We start from the raw sequence: 20,141 nt of genomic DNA, 5'->3' as shown, positions 1-20,141 counted from the left end.
TAACCCCCCATATAGGCACCGAGGAAGGAGAGCTAAGCAGAATCCTGGCACAATTAAGATCTGAAGAATATCTCAGTTTATAGTATTACTACTCAGTTATTTCCTTTTATATAATTCTTTATATAATCATATATTAGTTTATAGAATGAGGTGAAGAATTTCTCAGTTTATAGTGTTACTACTCAGTTATTTCCCTTTATATAATGCTCTGTTCATAGAATGAGTGCCTAAAGAATATCTTACCACTCAATTATTTCCATATATATATATGGATATATAGTTATAAGATATATTTATAACTATACATCATATATATGGAAATATAGTATGGAAAACTATGGAAATATAGTTTTATGTATATAACTTTATTTTATAACATATATAAGATATATAGTTATAAGATATAGTTTTGTATGTATGTGTGTGTATATATAGTATATGTATATATACACACATAACTATATCTTAGTTCATAATCAGAGGAATGCCTAGAGTAGACATGGTACAGAGCATGAATTAAGGAATAAGAAGCTTATAGTCGGATGAATGTCTGGAGCAGATACAGTGCAGAGCATGATTTAAGGGAAAACAGTTATACCAGGAAAAGAATCCATGGCCCAGGCAGCAGTGTTCAATATCGTAAGATACCCACTGTATGACAGGCTTGGGGCAAGAGCCACTCCGCTTGACAACGGAGTTGTAGGACCTTGCTCTAGTTCTTATGGAGGGCTGCCCTCAGACAATCAATCCCTTGAGCATCCAAAGGCTCAAAACCCCTCTGGATAATTGCACCTTGGTGACTGTGAACCTTATCAGCTCCTGTTACTGTGCTGCTCAAAAAGCATCTTCCTATAGAACCCATTGGAAGCTGCCAGCAGGTGGCGGTAACCCTGACAGCTCTGTCACTGCTGTGTGACTTAAAGCATCCTCCTATAAATCTTTTTAAGGTAGCTTGCCCATAGATAGAGGTATTGCACACTGCACCCTCTTCACTGCACACGGCCCCCCTCCATGCCTTGGTGACCTAATGGGGGTGGACCCCTGACTGCACATGGCCCACTTCCTTACCTTGATGAGCTAATGGGAATGGACCCCTTGTTTTATGGCTCACAATCCTATCACTATCCTTAAAGATGGCTTCACTCACTACCCTGCCCCCTAACCTACACCCAATAATACTGACGCTTCTGGACATTCAGGGCCTCACCTGACTCCGCTTATAGGTGGTGTGACCCTGCTGAATCCAGCAGCGTTTTCCTTGTACTTCTGTGTCCTGTCTCTATTTCTCAGATACTGCACATCAGCACAGCATAAGGGACACCCCACAACCCTGTGGGGTTCTCAGCCCTACACAACCAAGGAACTAGAGTGAGGGAGGAGGAATAGTGATTTTGGGCAATTAGAAAACATTTTGTAATACTGAGATATTAAAAAATTGTGGAGTATGTGTAAGGTTAAAAAAAATAACTTGTATCCTCACCATACAAGTTTTTGAAAAAAGAATGTCATTGTGGCCTTTGAAGTTCCCTGTGTATCCCTCTCTGATCCCTTTTTTTCCCTCCCTTCAGAGATAGCCACTCATCTAAACTTTGTGTTTATCATTCCATTGACTTTATTGACTTAAAAAAAAAAAACTCTAACACAATTGTTTAGTTTTGGTATTTTTGAATTTTTATATAAATGGAAACATTTTCTTCTTTGGATCACTTTTTTTTTTTTAAACTCCATATTTATATAGATAGCTGTAACTGCACCATTTTCACTCTGGTACGAATTATATGCATATATTCAATTTATTGCATATATTCAATTCAATAACAGTCAATTCTACTGTTGGACTATTGAGCCATTTCCAGGTTTTTGCTTTTACAAAGGTGCTGTTGTGAACATTCTGATGTTCTCTTAGTGCATTCAGTGGTAATTCATGACAAAATAAGAATCTTGTGCCAGAATTCAAATCAACACACTCATTAAGACAGTTTTGCTGTTTATTTGAAAGGAAAAAAAAAGAAGTTGAATTAAACATCATTATAGAGAAATACAGCTAACTCTTGGACAGTGTGAGGGATGATGCACTAACCCTCCCTCCATGCAGTCAAAACCACGTGTATAACTTTTTTTTTTAAAGGAGATAGGGTCTTGCTTTGTGGCCCCTGCTGGGGTGCAGTGATGCAATCATGGCTCAGTGCAAGCACAAATACACAAAATACATACTAATCAACCATATGTGTTATCAGTAAAGCTTCTGGACAATGATAGGCTATTTGTATTTAAGTTTTGAGGGAGTGAAAAGTTATACATGGGCTGGATGCAGTGGGTCAGACTTGTCCCAGCTCTTTGGGACCAGCCTAGGCAATATAGCAAGAACTCATCTCTACAAAAATCATAAAAATTAGCCAAGCATGGTGGCACCCACCTGTAGTCATAGCTACTAGGGAGGTTGGGGCATGGGAGGACTGCTTGAGCCCAAGACTTTGAGGCTGCAGTGAAGCTCCCTGCTTTGTTACTGTGGCTCTTAAATCTGTTCTCAAGGCAGCAATCCAAGTGATTCTTTTGAAACCTAAGTCACACCATTGTCATTTCTCTGCTTAAAACCATCTTGTGGCTTTACATTTCAGTCTGAGTATTAAACTGGAGTCCTTATTAAGATATGTCTGTAATCGTGGCACTTTGAGAGCTGAAGGGAGAGGATCATTTGAGGCCAGGAGTTTTGAGATCAGCTTGGGCATCATCACAAGACCCTGTCTCTACAAAAAAAAAAAAAAAAAGTAAAAAATAAAGGCTGGGCATAGTGGCTCATGCCTGTAATCCCAGCACTTTGGGAGGCCGAGAAGGGTAAATCACAAGGTCAGGAGTTTAAGACCAAGCTGGCAAATATGGTGAAATCTGGTCTCTACTAAAAATACAAAAGTTATCTGGGCTGAGTAGGAGAGAGAAGAAAGATGAAGGGTTAGTCTGGCCCTCTTAGGGGTGGCAGAGGTGGGAGAAAATCCACATATAAGTGGACTTGTGTTGTTGCTGGGTACAGTGGCTCACAACCATGATCCCAACATTTGGAGAAGCATAATTGCCTGAGCCTGAGTTAGAGACCAGCCTGGGCAATATATCAAGACCCTGTCTCTCCTAAAAATAAACAAAGATTAGCAGGGTGTTGTGGTGCACACTTGTGTTCAGCTACTTGGTAGACTGAGGTGGGAGGATCATTTGAGCCTGGGAGGTAGAGGCTGCAGTGAATATGCTACCGCATACCAGCATGGGTGACAGAGTGCAAACTTGTCTCAAAAAGAAATAATTCGCGCCATTGCACTCCAGCCTGGGTAACAAGAGCGAAACTCCGTTGCAAAAAAAAAAAAAAAAAGAAAGAATTAATTTGAAAAAATAAATAAATAATAAGCCAGGCATAGTGGTATGTGTCTGTAGTCCTAGCTACCTAGGAGACTGAGGTAAGAGGACTGCTCAAACCCAGGAAGTCAAGGCTGCAGTGAGCTATGATCAAGCCACGGTACTTCAGACTGGATAACAGTGCGAGACCCCCTCTCCTTAAAAACAAAAACCCGTGTTATTCAAAGGTCAGCCATAGTTGGTTTACATTGTGGTGCAAACTCCTTATCCTGTTGCAAACCAGTCAGCAGGTTTGAGGACACAGAGGGGTTTCTCAAGAACCTGTGAAAGGGATTGCTGGGGCACAGGTTATATGCATCTTTAGCAAGTACCGCCAAATTCTGTTTAGAAGGTATACCAATTTAAATTCCCTCGAGCATTGTATATTTCTGTTGTTCTATGTCGTGACCAACACTGATCATTCATCTGTTACTGCTTTGTAGAAGTGAGAGAATTTGATTTTTGCCCTTTTTTATTATGAAAGTAATACTACATCACTTTGGTTTATTTTTTTGAAATGGACTTTCACTCTTATCGCTCAGGCTGGAGTGCAGTGGTGCAGTCTCAGCTCACCGTAACGTCTGCCTCTTGGCTTCAAGCAATTCTCCTGCCTCAGCTTCCCAAATAGCTAGAATTAAAGGTGCCCACTGCCACGCCCAGCTAATTTTTTGTATTTTTAGTAGAGACGGGGTTTCGCCATGTTGGCCAGGCTGGTCTCGATCTCCTGACCTCAGGTGATCCACCTGTCTCGGCCTCCTAAAGTACGGGGATTACAGGTGTGAGCCACCGCACCCGGCCTATTTTATTTTATTTGAGACAGAGTCTTGGTCTATTGCCCAGGTTGGAGTGCAATAACATGATCTTGGCCCACTACAGCCTCCACCTGCTGGATTGAAGCGGCTCTCCTGTTTCAGCCTCCCAAGTAGCTGGGATTACAGACAGGTACCACCACGCCCAGCTAATTTTTCTGTTTTTAGTAGAGATAGGGTTTCACCCACTGCTGGCCAGGCTGGTCTCGAACTCCTGACCTCAGGTAATCCGCCGGCCTCAGCCTTCCAAAGTGCTGAGAAAATAGGCATGAGTCACTGCACCTGACCTTATTTTTTTATTTTTAATTTTTGAGATGTAGTCTTGCTCTGTTGCCTCAGCTAGAATGCTCCATCATTGATTGATGGAGACAGAGTCTCACTCTGTTGCCCAGGCTGGAGTGCAGTGGCGTGATCTCAGCTCACTGCAACCTCTGCTTCCTGGGTTCAAGTGATTCTCATGCCTCAGCCTCTCGAGTAGCTGGGATTATAAGTGCACACCACCATGGCTGGCTAATTTTTATATTTTTAGTAGAGACGGGGTTTTACCATGTTAGCCAGGCTGGTCTTGAACTCCTGGTTTCAAGTGATCTGCCTGCCTCAGCTTCCCAAAGTGCTGGGATTACAGGCATGAGCCCTGTACCCAGCCACACTTTGTTTTGTTTTGTTTAAATAATTTTTTAAAAAAATGAAATAGGCTGGGCACGGTGGCTCACACCTTTAATTCCAGCACTTTGGGAAGCCAAAGTGGATGGATCATGAGGTCAGGAATTTGAGACCAGCCTGACCAACATGGTGAAACCCCATCCCTACTAAAAATACAAAAATTAGCTGGGTGTGGTGATGCACGCCTGTAATCCCAGCTACTCAGGAGGCTGAGGCATGAGAATCGCTTTAACCCGGGAGGCGGAGGTTGCGATGAGCTGAGATCATGTCACCGCACTCCAATCTGGGGGACAGAGTGAGACTCTGTCTCCATCAAGCAATCAATCAATCAATAAAAATAAATGGAAATAAAATGACTTGTTTTCTCTCCTTGGATTTTCTCTCACTGGTGAATTTCTTGAGTATCCAGTTTTGTATACATATATAGGCATATCTATATCAACCTATCTAGCTATACAAATTCAATTGTTTTTTGTGTGTGTGTGTGTATGTGTGTGAGACAGAGTCACACTCTCTCCCAGGCTGGAATGCTGTGGCATGATCTCGGCTCACTGCAACCTGTACCTTTTGTGCTTAAGCAATCCTCCCACCTCAGTCTCCCAAGTAGTTGGGACTACACATACATGCCACCACACCCAGCTAATTTTTGTTTTCTTTTGTTTTGTAGAGACAGATTTTCGCCATCTTGCCCAGGCTGGTCTTAAACTCCTGGACTCAAGTGATCTTGATCAACCGCGCCTGGCCTTTGCACTTTCCTTTTTGTATAGTTTGGATCATACAGTGCATACTGTTCTGCTGTTTACCCTTTCACTTAATATATAGTGGATATCTTTCGACGTCAACATGTAGCTGATCTGGAGAGGCCTTCAGCCTCACTTGTTAGTTACCTTAAAAAGGTATGGCTGGGCTGGGCGTGGCGGCTCACACCAGTAATCCTAGCACTTTGGGAGGCCGAGGCAGGTGAATCACGAGGTCAAGAGATCAAGACCATCCTGGCCAACATGGTGAAACCCTGTCTCTACTAAAAATACAAAAAAAATTAGCTGGGTGTGGTGACACATGTCTGTGATCCCAGGTACTCGGGAGGCTGAGGCAGAAGAATCACTTGAACCCAGTAGGCGGAGGTTGCAGTGAGCCGAGATTGTGCCACTGCACTCCAGCCTGGCAACAGAGCAAGACTGCGTCTCAAAAAAAAAAAAAAAAAAGTATGGCTGGTACTGGGAATATAAACTGAGGTAATCTTTTTTTTAGAGCGATTTGGCAGTTCGTGTCAGATTCTTTTATTCCTTTTGGACCTGGCAATTACATTTCTAGGAATTTAGTATAAAAATACAAAGAGGATACACAGCTGAAGTAGGAAATGGTGATTCCTTAGGTGTCACTGTTCCTCAGGAGTCCCTTGAAGCAGTCTGATGCCTTCCTGTGGGGCTGGGGCAGCAGTCAGTGATGATCAACAGTTCTGAAAAAGGACAAAAAAGCTCTGAAAATTTTTTTTTGTTTTCAGATGGAGTTTCGCTCTTGTTACCCAGACTGGAGTGCAATGGCGCGATCTCGGCCCACCGCAACCTCTGCCTCCTGGGTTCAAGCAATTCTCCTGCCTCAGCCTCCTGGGTAGCTGGGACTACAGGCGCGCGCCACCATGCCCAGTTAACTGTTGTATTTTTGTTAGAGACGGGGTTTCACCATGTTGACCAGGATGGTCTCAATCTCTTTACCTCGTGATCCACCCGCTTCAGCCTCCCAAAGTGCTGCGATTATAGGCATGAGCCACCGCGCCTGGCCAATTTTTTAATAGCATTTTTTGCAACAGATATAGAAGGAAAGTGGTTTTGATTTTTATTTCCACAAATTTATAAGAGGATAAGAGAAAGATTGAGATTTAAAAAAAAAGAAGAAGAAATGACTTTTTTTGAGGCTAAACCACCAACTGGGGAAAAAAAATTATTTTCCATTAGATATAATGCTTGTAGCAAATCAAGATAAGCAAAATAAGCAAAGTAGGCCAGGCACAGTGGCTCGCACCTGTAATCCCAAAACTTTGGTAGCCCGAGGTGGGTGGATCATTTAAGGTCAGGAGTTTGAGACCAGCCTGACGAACACTGTGAAACTCTGTCTCTACTAAAAATACAAGAATTAGCTGGGCATGGTACTGGCACCTCAAATAGCTGGTAATCTTAGCTACTTGGGAGGCTAAGGCAGGAGAATCACTTGAACCCAGGAGGCACAGGTTGCAGTGAGCCAAGATCATGCCACTGCACTCCAGTCTGGGTGACAGAGTGAGACTGTCTCAAAAAACAAACAAAAAAAAGCAGCAAAGTAAAAGTTGTCTTTAAGTAACCACAAGATTAAATGCCAACATTTTACTATATATTAGTTGTCTAGGGTTTAAAATCTTTTTATCATACTGCTTCATAATATGCTTTTATTTATTTTGAGACAGGGTTCTGCTCTATCACCCACTGTAATGTGCTTTAAAAATGATTTAAAAGTCTAATCTATATTCAACCTGTGGAGTATGAACATTTTCTTCAAGTTAAAATATAGCTATCTATATTACTGCTATTGAAAGTATGGCTTACAAATGGCTAATCTGTATCCTGTGTTATTAGTCTACAATGACATAGTATAGAAATTGAGAGTGTTTAGAAACTATTCTAGTAATTGGACATTATCATTTTTTATTTGTAAAATTTGGTAATGAAAGTTACAGGCTGGGCACGGTAGCTTATTCCTGTAATCCCAGCACTTTAGGAGGCCAAGGCAGGTGTACTGCATGCCCAAGAGTTCGAGACCAGCCTGGGCAACATGGTGAAACCCTGTTTTTACAAAAAGAATGACAGTTAACCAGGCCTGGTGGTACGTGCCTGTAGTCCCAGCTACTCAGGAGGCTGGGGTGGGAGGATCATCAGAATCTAGGGAGGTCAGGGCTGCAGTAAGCCATGATTGTACCACTGCACTCCAGCCTGGGTGAGAGGGTGGGACCCTATCTCAATAAAAAGAAAAGAAAATTAGGCCGGGTGCGGTGGCTCAAGCCTGTAATCCCAGCACTTTGGGAGGCCGAGGCGGGTGGATCACGAGGTCAAGAGATCAAGACCATCCTGGTCAAAATGGTGAAACCCTGTCTCTACTAAAGATACAAAAAATTAGCTGGGCATAGTGGCGCCTGCCTATAGTCCCAGCTACTCAGGAGGCTGAGGCAGGAGAATTGCTTGAACCCAGGAGGCGGAGGTTGCAGTGAGCCGAGATTGCGCCATTGCACTCCAGCATGGGTAACAAGAGCGAAACTCTGTCTCAAAAAAAAAAAAAAAAAAAAAAAAATTAGCCAGGCATGGTGGTGCATGCCTGTAATCCCAGCTACCTGGGAAACTGAGACAAGAGAATCACTTGAACCCGGAGGGAGGCGGAGGTTGCAGTGAGCCGATATCACACCACTGTACTCCAGCCTGGGCAACAAGAGCAAAACTCTGTCTCAAAAAAAAAAAAAGGTAAGAAAGAAAAAGACAAGCAGAGGTTGGAATTCAAATTTGCCTAGCCCCCAGAGCCGCAGCAGCCTTTGAGGCCAAATTATTTTCTAGCCTGACATGTCCTGGCTGTAGGGAGAGCTTCAGAGGCCAGGGCATGGAGGAAGAAGTGGGGGACAGAAGAGCCCTCATGTCTGACCTGCCCTTGACTTAGTTTGCTCATCTGTGACCCTGCCCTAGAAGCACAGCCTGGCCCACGCTGCCCTGGGCTCTCCTGACCCTGGAGTACCCCTTCTGCTCCTGAGCCCAGTGTACCCCTTTTCTCTCCCTACCAGCACCCCCGCAGGTCCCTTTCCTCCTAAGGTTGAGCACACAGGCTCCGAGAGGAAGGGAAGGCATGGCTTGTGGCTGGCTTTCCGGCTGGAGATGAAGAACCCTGCGGTGCTTGTGAAAGAAGGCAGTGGTCTGCCTGGGGTTAAATCTGCCTCTATTAGTAGGGTGGGTGTGGGCAGATTTTTATTTTTTGCAACAGCATCTTACCCAGGCTGGGATTCATTATTATCATCATTATTGTTACTATTTAGTGACAGTATCTCACTCTGTTGCTCAGGATGGAGTGCAATGACATGATTACAACTCACTGCAGCCTTGACCTCCCAGGTACAAGTGAGCCTCCTGCCTCAGCCACCTGAGTAGCTGGGACCACAAATGTGCACAACCATGCCCAGCTCCTTTTTTTGTTTTTTGTTTTTTTTTTTTTGGAGACGGAGTTTTGCTCTTGTTACCCAGGCTGGAGTGCAATAGCGCGATCTCCGCTCACCGCAACCTCCACCTCCTGGGTTCAAGCAATTCTCTTGCCTCAGCCTCCCGAGTAGCTGGGACTACAGGCGCGCGCCACCATGCCCAGCTAATTTTTGTATTTTTAGTAGAGACAGGGTTTCACCTTGTTGACCAGGATGGTCTCGATCTCTTGACCTCGTGATCCACCCGCCTCAGCCTCCCAAAGTGCTGGGATTACAGGCCTGAGCCACCGCGCCTGGCAAAGTTTTTTTTAATTTTTATTTATTTATTTTTTTCAGAGACGGGGTTTCACCACATTAGCCAGGATGGTCTTGATCTCCCAACTTGGTGATCCGCCCACCTCGGCCTCCCAGAGTGCTGGGATTACAGGTGTTGGGTGAGCCACCCCACCCGGCCAAGGGGGTCTTTCTTTTTTCTCTCTGCCAGCTGTCTGGCTATAGCACACTAAATATGTCCCGAGAAGTAAGTCCAGAGATGATGATGTGACCCACATGGTGTGATGAGAGAAGTCTGGGATAGAGGTGTGACCTCTTCTGGATGGTTTTTAGGTGTGCTGTCTTTTTCTAGACTAGGTGACATCTCATTGCCACATGAGGGGACGGCCCATATCAAAATAGAGCCCAGTCTCCGATGAATGAAGCTGGTTACACACACAGAACTGAGTCAGGGCATTGGTGGTGCCATGTCCAGCTGGGCCTAATCTGGTGATGTCCCTGCTTCCACCCCAACTTGGGCTTTCCTGTTATATGGTTTGGTTTAACCAGATGAACTGCATTCTTTCTTTTGCTTTTTTTTCCAAGACAGAGTCTTGCTCTGTCGCCCAGGCTGGAGTGCAGTAGCAGGATCTTGGCTCACTGTCACCTCAGCCTCCTGGGTTCGAGAGATTAGCGAGCCTCAGTCTCCCTAGTAGCTGGGACTAAAGGTGTGCACCACCACACGCAGCTAGTTTTTGTATTTTTAGTAGAGACAGGGCTTCACCCTGTATCCAACTCAGGACCTCAGGTGATCTGCCCACCTTGGCCTCCCAAAGTGTGGGGATTACACACCCAGCCTCTTGCCCTTGTAGAAGAAAGAATTCTGATGGATGCACCCTTATAGCTACTAGCACTTTCCACCCTACCCATGAGCAAGCTGGAGCCTCTCCCATCCTAAGAAAAGAACAAGAAACAAAAACAAAGCAGACTCCTCCCTCCACCTGTCAGCCAGATTTCTCAAAAGAATCACCTCTACCCGATGTTTCTGTTGGGACCCTTCCCTCCCTGCCTTCATCCTTTCTCCTCTGCTTCCTGTCCCCTGCTGAGCCAGCCAGTGTCACAGCAGTTGCCCTGTCAATATGGAATTAACAATAACCAGGGGCTGGGCATGGTGGCTCACGCCTGTAATCCAAGCACTTTGGAGGCCAAGATCACCTGAGGTCGGGAGTTCAAGACCAGCCTGACCAACATGGTGAAAGCCCGTCTTAAAAAAAATAAATAAATAAAATAACAATGTTCTTAATGTTTGTTAACAAAACTGCAGCCTGAAGAAATTTACTGACAATTACTGACAATTTATGACCTTAAAAGTAATAGAGGTATTTCTGGTTTTGCATGTGTGTGTGTGAGTGTGTGTGTGTGTGTGTGTGTGTATGTGTCTGTGTGTGTGACTGATTCTTGCTCTGTCGCTCAGGCTGGAGTACAGTGGTGTGCTCTTGGCTCACTGCAACCTCTGCCTCCTGGGTTCAAGTGATTCTCCTGCCTCAGCCTCCTGAGTAGCTTCTTGTATTATTATTTTTTTTTTTTGAGACGGAGTCTTGCTCTTTCACCAGGCTGGAGTGCAGTGGCACAATCTCAGCTCACTGAAACCTCCTGAGTAGCTGGGACTACAGGCGCGCGTCACCATGCCCGGCTAATTTTTTGTATTTTAGTAGAGACAGGGTTTCGGCCGGGCGCTGTGGCTCACGCCTGTAATCCCAGCACTTTGGGAGGCCGAGGCAGGTGGATCATGAGGTCAAGAGATCGAGACCATCGTGGTCAACATGGTGAAACTCTGTCTCTACTAAAAATACAAAAAATTAGCTGGGCATGGTGGCGTGTGCCTGTAATCCCAGCTAATCAGGAGGCTGAGGCAGAATTGCTTGAATCCAGGAGGCGGAGGTTGCAGTGAGCCAAGATCACGCCATCGTACTCCAGTCTGGGTAACAAGAGCGAAACTCCGCCTCAAAAAAAAAAAAATGTGTTTCATCTTGTTGACCAGGACAGTCTCAATCTCTTGACCTCATGATCCACCCACCTCGGCCTCCCAAAGTGCTGGGATTATAGGCGTGAGCCACCGCGCCCGGCCTAATTTTTTGTATTTTTAATAGACACGGGTTTTCAGCATGTTGGCCAGGATGGTCTCGAACTCCTTACCTCAACTGATCTGCCTGCCTTAACCCCCCAAATTGTGGGGATTACAGGCGTAAGCCACCATGCCCGGCCTAATTTTTAAATTTTCTTGTAGAGACAGAGATCTTGCTATGTTGCCCAGGCTGGTCTCGAATTCCTGGCCTCAGCCTCCCAAAGTCCTAGGAATACAAACATGAGCCACCATGACCAGCCTCTTAATTATAAGTCTTATAGGACTAATTGACACAATGTACATGTATAATTTAGATAAAAAGGAAAAGTAAATTTCATAAAACAACAGGCACATTATGTCCCAAGAAAAACAGATGCAGAATGATCATCTGCATAAAGGAACTGAACTTTAAATAAAGAATTATTTGGATACCTGGGCAGAAAGATAATGTCACCCAAAGAGTGACCTCAGAAGTTTCCGTAGCAGCATTCAGTGTTAGACGGGGTTTACCCTGTCCTCAGAGAGAGAAAGTAGGACCCAAGAATTTTATAGCCAGCCGAACTGGTTTTAAATGGTAAATGCTACAGGCTAGTATTTTCACGGGTCTAGAATGCAGGGAAGGTGGCTCCTCAGGTCCCTTGTTGAAGAAATGTCTGGAAGATGAGCTTTAACAACCAAGACGTGAATGGAGAAATTCAGTGAGCATTGCATACCTGCAAATATAGGATCCAGCTAAGATGATAAGGGCACCAGAGGTAAGAAGATAAATGTGGCCGGGTGGGTGGCTCTTGCCTGTAACCCCAGCCCTTTGGGAGACTGAGGCAGGTGGATCACCTGAAGTCAGGCGTTCAAGACCAGCCTGGCCAACATGGCAAAATCCTGTCTCTACTAAAAATACAAAAAAAGGCTGGGCGTGGTGGCTCATGCCTGTAATCCAAGCACTTTGGAGGCCAAGGCGGGTGGATCACCTGAGGTCGGGAGTTCCAGACCAGCCTGAACAACATGGTGAAACCCCGTCTTAAAAAATATATACAAAAAAAAAAAAAACCCGCAAAAATTAGCTGGATATGGTGGCAGGCACCTGTAAACCAGCTACTCAGGAGGCTGAGGCAGGAGAATCAGTTAAACCTGGGAGGCGGAGGTTGCAGTGAGCTGAGATCGTGCCACTGCACCTCAGCCTGGCTGACAAAAGCGAAAGTCCGACTCAAAAAAAAAATTCTTGTCTTTGGTGCCTACAGGTGTGTGCCACCACACCCGGCTAATTTTTGAATTTTTAATAGAGACAGGGTTTCACTGTGTTAGCCAGGACGGTCTCAATCTCCTGACCTTGTGATCCGACCACCTCAGCCTCCCAAAGTGCTGGGATTACAGGCATGAGCCACCGTGCCTGGCCGGTCTCCGCCTTTAAGTGGCATCCCACTGTCCAGGATGTTTGCATTCTTAACTTCCCAAGTGAGCAGAGGGCCTGAGGGACAATCTGCTCTAGAGGTGGTTCCCCTTCTCCAGGACTGTATCCCCTCCCACTTGGTCACTTGGGCAGCTTCTACTGCCTTCCAGGAGGTTGCTGTGCTTCTGAGTTTGCTCTACTTTGCTTTGCCAAGTTGGTGTCAAGCTTTCCAGCTGTTCTGCAGCTGTGGGATCACTGATCCTTTGCAGACTTCTCCATGGGAGCCAAAAGCAGAAGTCCTGATCTAACTTCTTTTCCAGCAGACATTTAGCCGCTGCTGCTTTCTGAGGTGTCTGAGCCTTTCCAGGCTTCACCCACATTGCCTTAGGGCTTATCTGTCTGGGATCTGTTAGGTGAGTAACTCATCCATCCACCTTCCAGCTTCTAAAATGTTGTCATCACATTTCCTATTATTTCTGTCCTCGGGGACTTCGCTTTTCTAGACATCTCTTTTGGCTGGGGCAGTGGTTCACACCTCTAATGCCAGCACTTTGGGAGGCCAAAGTGGGAGGATCACCTGAGGTCAAGAGTTTGAGACTAGCCTGGCAAACATGTGAAACCCTGTCGCTACTAAAAATACAAAAAAACTGACCAGGTGGACAACCTACAGAATGGGAGAAAATTTTCACGATCTACGCATCTGACAAAGTTCTAATATCCAGAATCTACAATGAACTTACATAAATTTACAAGAAACCAACAAACGAACAACAAAAAAAAAAAGTGGGCAAAGGACATGAACAGACACTTCTCAAAAGAAGACATTTATGCAGATGACAAACATGAAAAAAGATCATCACCACCGATCATTAGAGAAATGCAAATCAAAACCCCAGTGAGATAGCATCTCAAGCTAGTCAGAATGGCAATTATCAAAAACTCAAGAAACAATAGATACTGGCGAGGCTGTGGAGAAACAGGAACGCTTTTACACTGTTGGTGGGAGTGTAAATGAGTTCAACCATTGTGGAAGACAGTGTGTTCCTCGAAGATCTAGAGCCAGAAATACCATTTGACCCAGCAATCCCATTACTGGGTATATACCCAAAGGATTATAAATCAACCTACCATAAAGATAGACGCACACGTATGTTTATCGCAGAGCTATTTACAATAGCAAAGACATGGAACCAACCCAAATGCCCATTAATGATAGACTGGATAGAGAAAATGTGGCCGGACAAGCTCACTCATGCCTGTAATCCCAGCACTTTGGGAGGCCAAGGTGGGCAGATCTTGAGGTCAAGAGATTAAGATCACCCTGGCCAACATGGTAAAACCCCCTCTCTACTAAAAATAAAAAATTAGCTAGGTGTGGTGGTGTGTGCCTATAGTCCCATCTACTCAGGAGGCTGAGGTAGAAGGATCACTTACTTGTACCCAAGAGGTTGAGACGGCAGTGAGCTATGATCGAGCCAGTGCACTACAGTCTGCATGAGAGATCCTGTCTCAAAAAGAAAAAAACAGAAAGAAATGTATGGAGCAGCCAGGTGCTGAGCACACCGTGGCCATAAATCCAAGCCCCAGCTGGGAGGTTAGGAGCACCACCAAAAACAGCAGGGAAGGGCGAGGTGGAGAGACACAGGACATTTCAACAAAAAAGGAGGCAGGTGCTTTCTGGAGAAAAACGGGCAGGGTGCTACATGGAGGCTAGCGTGGTGCCCACGGGTTCACCTGGGGTCTGAGCATCCTCGAGTTCTGGGTTGGGCCACACTTTACTGAACAACTGCCAAAGCCAAGAGGCCTTTTGCCTGGCTCCCCAAGGAGGAGCCTCCAGCGCCTGAGGGAGGACCCAGGTGCCCTCCAAGTCGCAGATGCCAGGTATGGAGGTGGAGGAGTGCTGGGCTGATTCCTCCTGTGCCAGCCTCCCCATGCCCATCAGGTCACAGTTGACCGGGGAGCTGCCCTCTGCAGCTGCAGCCTCCATGTGACCACAGAAACACAAGCCTCTAGCCCCATAAGGGTACAATTTTGAGAAACTGGAGAGAGGTGGCCTGACGGGAAGGGAAAGTGTCTCTAGGCCACCCCCGAAGTGACAGCACCAGAGTGGACTTTGAAACCCCACGGAGCTGGCTCCCTAGGGCGGGGGCACTTTCGGACAGTGGCCAAGCCTAACTTGCAAATCCCCGTCTGGGAAATGGGGCGAACAGCGCTGACAGCACAAAGTGTGAGGTCCCCAGCAAAGCTTGCAGGGTGAGCGGGAGCTTGGCCCACTGTGCATTGGGAGGACGCCCCAGTGTCATAGGGTTTCTGTTCCTTATTGATAAAACGTGCAAAACCTTCTGACCCAGTTGCATTGCCCATTCACATACTCCCGTACACACACACCATCACAGGCTTCCACGCCCGCCCTTCGCACCCACCGTCACACTCACTTCCACCCTCACAGTCGTGTGGACTCACACTCTGAAGCCACAGTCACTCACACGTTCGCTTACACACTCATACTCAGCCGAGCACACACTCACACTAGGTGCTCCCAGGTGCTGGGCTCTGGCGCGCCCCCACCGCCCCGGGCATGAGGACTGCGTCCCTGCCACCGACGGCCCGGGCGTGAGTCGCGGTCACCACTGCTCTCCCGGGCCGGGGTGCGGTGGAGTAGGGCGCGGCGGGTTGGGCGGGCGGAGTGGGTGCGGCCGGGGTCCCGTGCCCCCTCCCGCAGGCCGGCCCGCCCCTCGCCGCCGGCGACGCCCCGCGGCCCCGGCGCCCCGTCCCCACCTACCGTGCTCAACTGGGCCCACATAGTGGCCCCGCGCTGCGCTCGCTACGCCGCCGCCGAGACCTTGGCGTCCCGGCTAGCGTCATCCCGGAGCAGGGGCGGGGCCGAGGGGCCAGGCGCGCGCGGGGCGCGGGCGCGGGGGCGGGGACCGGGTCGCCCCGCCCGCTTCTGCCGGGGCCGCCGCCCTCGCCTGAACATGCTTTGAGAACATCCACTCCTTCCCCAATTTATATTGGGGGAATTAATAGGAATTTTTGTGCCTATCACCTCGTGCAATCTCAAAGATTTGTGTATAAAAGTTATCCCATTTCGGCTGGGTGCGGTGGCTCATGGCTGTAATGCCAGCATTTTGGGAGGCCAGGGCGGGCAGATAACTTGAGGTCAGGAGTTCAAGACCAGCCTGGCCAACATGGTGAAACCTTGTCTCTACTAAAAATACAAAATTAGCTGGGTGTGGTGGCGCATGCCTGTAATCCCAGCTACTTGAGAAGGCTGAGGCAGGAGAATCACTTGAACCTGGGAGGCAGAGGTTGTGGTAAACCAAGATTGTGCCATTGCACTCCAGCCTGAGCAACGAGTGAAACTCTGCCTCAAAAAAAAAAAAAAAATTCCCACTTCAGGGTTAAGGGGATCAGTGTATTTAGTTTACTCTTCTTTTTACAGCCAGTGGAAGTTAGGGATGAAAATGCCCAATGTGAGTCAGGCCTTTTCAGTCTCATAATTTGTTTCTCCCTGGAAGTCCTTAGCAACAGGCAAGAGACAGCAAAGGTCCTAGTGTACTATGCTGAGTGGCGGAGGGTAGGCCTGGCTCCTTGGGAAGTCTGTCAGCCACAGACTGAACAGCTCCATGGCTTTTGACCGTATTTGCAGTGTCTCCCAGAGTTGTGAGCAGAAGCAGACAGAGGATGCCGTGCACCAAGTGCTTGTAGGATCAGGCTTGTCCTGGCAGTCAGGCCATGGCTCTGGTGTTCGGGTGGTGGAGGGCAGCCCTCTCTGCTGTTGGAGCCGAGCTAAGCAAATACGTTAATCTTCCTTTGTCACTAGGTGGCAGAATATAATTAAGATGTCACATTTTCTTCCACAACATTGGAAGGCGTTTCTAGTTCCTTCTTAGTGACCTCCTTCATTACTTTGCAGTATTTGCAAATGCCATTTAGGACTGAGGCAATGAAATAAAATTTCCTTCTGCAAACATTTTCTATATTTATCCAGGATTCTACTTGTTTCATTTAATTGGCTTGCCTCTTAGGGAGAAGCAGCCTTAATGTAAAGCACATTTTCTTCCTAATGGCTACCGTTTGGACAATCCAAACTGCTTATTTTTATGTATTATTTTGTTATGCTTTGTGGGGTAGAAATACTCTTCTGTCACCTATAAAATTTCAAATACATTTATTATAAATGCATAATGTGATAATCCATTTTATAAAATAAAAATCTATGAGTCCATATTGATAATAAATAGCCTTATTGATTTTCCTTACTATAAAGGCAGTAGATGCTCATTAAAAAAATTTTGAAAATAGGCCGGGCACAGTGGTTCATGCTTGTAATCCCAGCACTTTGGGAGGCTGAGGTGGGTGGATCACGAGGTCAAGAGATGGAGACCATCCTGGCCAACATGGTGAAACCCCATCTCTACTAAAAAAATACAAAAATTAGCTGGGCATGGTGGCATGTGCCTGTAGTCTCAACTACCCAGGAGGCTGAGGCAGGATAATCGCTTGAACCTAGGAGGCAGAGGTTGCAGTGAGCTGAGATCGTGCCACTGCACTCCAGCCTGGCAACAGAGTGAGACTGTCTAAAAACAAAAATCTGAAAATACAGAAAAGTATAAAAAAGAAAAAATAATAACCAGTAATTCCACTATTCAGAGAGACCAAGTTGAAGGATGATAGAGGCCAGACACAGTGGCTCATGCCTGTAATCCCAACACTTTGAAAGGCTGAGGCGGGTGGATCACTTGAGGCCGGGAGTTTGGGACCAGACTGGCCAACAGGGCAAAATCACATCTCTAACACAAATAAAAAATTAGCTGGCCATAGTGGCGCATGTCTGTAATCCCAGCTACTTGGGAGGCTGAGGCATAAGAATCACTTGAACCCAAGAGGCAGAGGTTGCAGTGAGCCGAGATCATGCCATTGCACTCCAGCCTGGGCAACAGAGTGAGACTGTGTCCCCACTACTGCCGAAAAGAAAAAAAGAAAAGGGGTGAGCTTACTCTGCTGGGGGTAGTCAGAAAAGACTTGCTCAGGACAAGCATTTTCTTTCTGTTTTTGTGTTTATCTTAATTTTGAATCTGGTCACAAATCATATAGTTCAAATATGTAAAAATTATAAACATACACATACATATACACACATATTTATACACACAGATGCATATATACACATGTACACACACATATATATGCACACATACATGTATATCCCCATTACCCTTTTGTCCATCTCCACATTCTCTAAAGGTAACTACTGCTGTTAGTTTCTTGTGTGTCCCTCCGAATTTCTGTGTGCATACATGAGCAAACATAACTAAGTGTCTTTCTTCCTCTCCAAAGGTAGCATATTATACTTACTGATGTAAAGTTTGCTTTTTAAAAAAACTTTTTATCATTTAGTGGTTAATAAAATGGACTCTGGATTAGAATGCCTATATCCAAATCCCCGTTCTGTAACTAACTAGCTGCATAAACTTGGCAAGTTATTGAACACCTTTGTGGCTTAATGTCTACATCTGTATGTGAGGTCTTCAAAATCTTGCAGCTTTATAATAGACTAAACTTTATCATGTACTTTATGCATATACATGATGCAACTTTATCATATACTGAAATCTCTTATGGACATTCTATTCTGTTCTATTGGTCTATCTAGTCATGTAACTATGCCACAGTTTTAATTTTTGAGATTTTATGTTGTGTTTGCTATCTGATAGGGCAGGACCCCAGAAGGGAATTTGAAAGATGAATGGAATTTGAAAGATGAATGGAATTCTCTAGGCAGAAATGATGACAGCAACAATGATGACTAATGTTATTAGTGCAAACTATTACTACCAACAACTAATATTTAATTGTATGTTTACTATATGTGAGATGCTGTAACTCACTCTTTGTTTACTATATTTTAAAATATTTTTGTTTCCTTTTTGCTATAAAAATTTTTACATGTTTATTTTAAATGTATTTACTTAATTGTAGGTAACTTTTTAAGCTATTTTAAATCCTTTTGGAAACAAAGAGAGGAATAAATAGAAAAAGAACCAGGAACTGTATCAGGTACTTTGCATACTAAATCTCTAATCTTTATAATAACCTGTCTTAGTCTGTTTAGGTTGCTATAACAAAATAGCTTAGACTGGGTAATTTATAAACAACAGAAATTTATTACTCACATATCTGGCAGCTGAGAAGTCCAAAAACTGGGCACCAGCAGATTCACTGTCTGGTGAGGGTCTGTTTTTCATAGGTAGCACCTTCTTTGTGTTCTCACATGGCAGAAAATGCAAACGAGCTCACTCTGGCTTTTTAAAATAAGGGCACCAATCGGTTCATGAGAGCTCCACCCACATGACTTATTTACCTCCTAAAGGCCTCTCACCTCTTAACACTACTACATTAGGGATTGTTTTAACATCAATTCTAGGAGGACACAAACATTCAGACCATACATAGCACAATCCGACAAGGTAGATGATAGTATCCTCCTTTTACAGATGAAGATACTGATGCTTCTAGAGGTCAAGTAATTTTCTCAAGACTGTAGAGCAAATAAATGTAAAGTCAAGATTCGAATCAAGTTTCACTGATATTACACTCTCTGTGTTCCTGGTACTTATTTAAATGATACTGAATGAAGTTCTTCATTAAGGTCCTTATAAAGATAGCAGAAAAAAATAACTGAGAAAGAAAGGCCAGGCGTGGTGGCTCATGCCTTGTAATCCCAGCCCTATGGGAGGCCAAGGCAGGTGGATCACAAAGTCGGGAGTTCAAGGCCAGCCTGGCCAGCATAGTGAAACCCCATCTTTACAAAAAATACAAAAATTAGCCTGGCATGGTGGCGCAGGCTTGAATCCCAGCTACTCGGGAGGCTGAGGCACAAGAATCACTTGAACCTGAGAGGCGGAGGCAGCCTGGGCGACAGAGCAAAACAACGTCTCAAAAAAAAAAAAAAAAAAGAATACATGATAGGGAATAATTATATACAGTTTTCCTCACAGCGAATATATATGTGTGTATATATATATATATATATATGAAATATAAATCATGTCAAAGCATCACTACCATATGATTTCAGTGTTAACCACTGTGCTAGGTGTCAAGGATACAATGATAAATGGGATCTGGCCCCTACCCCTTAACTCTTCCCCTGGGAGTTTGCTAGCAAGTCTTTTTTGTCTAGACTCTCCATCTGTTGCGCCCTGGGAATCATCTAGTCTATTTCTTCATCCTATGCAGGTTTATGCCGCACCTTTTTGTTTCAAAGTTTTCATGCATTTATGATTAACCAGTAGTGGCTTCTTGAAGTGCTGTTTT

At 45.2% G+C, this 20,141-nt stretch overlaps 2 long non-coding RNA genes across 2 annotated transcripts in view; one reads left to right on the top strand and one right to left on the bottom strand.

The window, feature by feature from the left end:
* Nucleotides 1-20,141, top strand: part of LOC103794318 (uncharacterized) — a 190,718-nt gene that overhangs the window by 3,251 nt on the left and 167,326 nt on the right. The window lies entirely within an intron of this gene.
* LOC100894670 (uncharacterized) lies at nt 1,971-15,689 on the bottom strand. Its single transcript, XR_621638.5, has 2 exons — nt 15,604-15,689; nt 1,971-6,312 (listed from the first exon to the last, which is right to left on the bottom strand). It is a non-coding gene; the product is annotated as an uncharacterized LOC100894670 (long non-coding RNA).

Source organism: Callithrix jacchus, chromosome 1, assembly GCF_049354715.1.
Source record: "Callithrix jacchus isolate 240 chromosome 1, calJac240_pri, whole genome shotgun sequence".
NCBI classification, from domain to species: Eukaryota; Metazoa; Chordata; class Mammalia; order Primates; family Cebidae; genus Callithrix; species Callithrix jacchus.
This window is presented reverse-complemented; position numbering and strand designations above follow the sequence as displayed.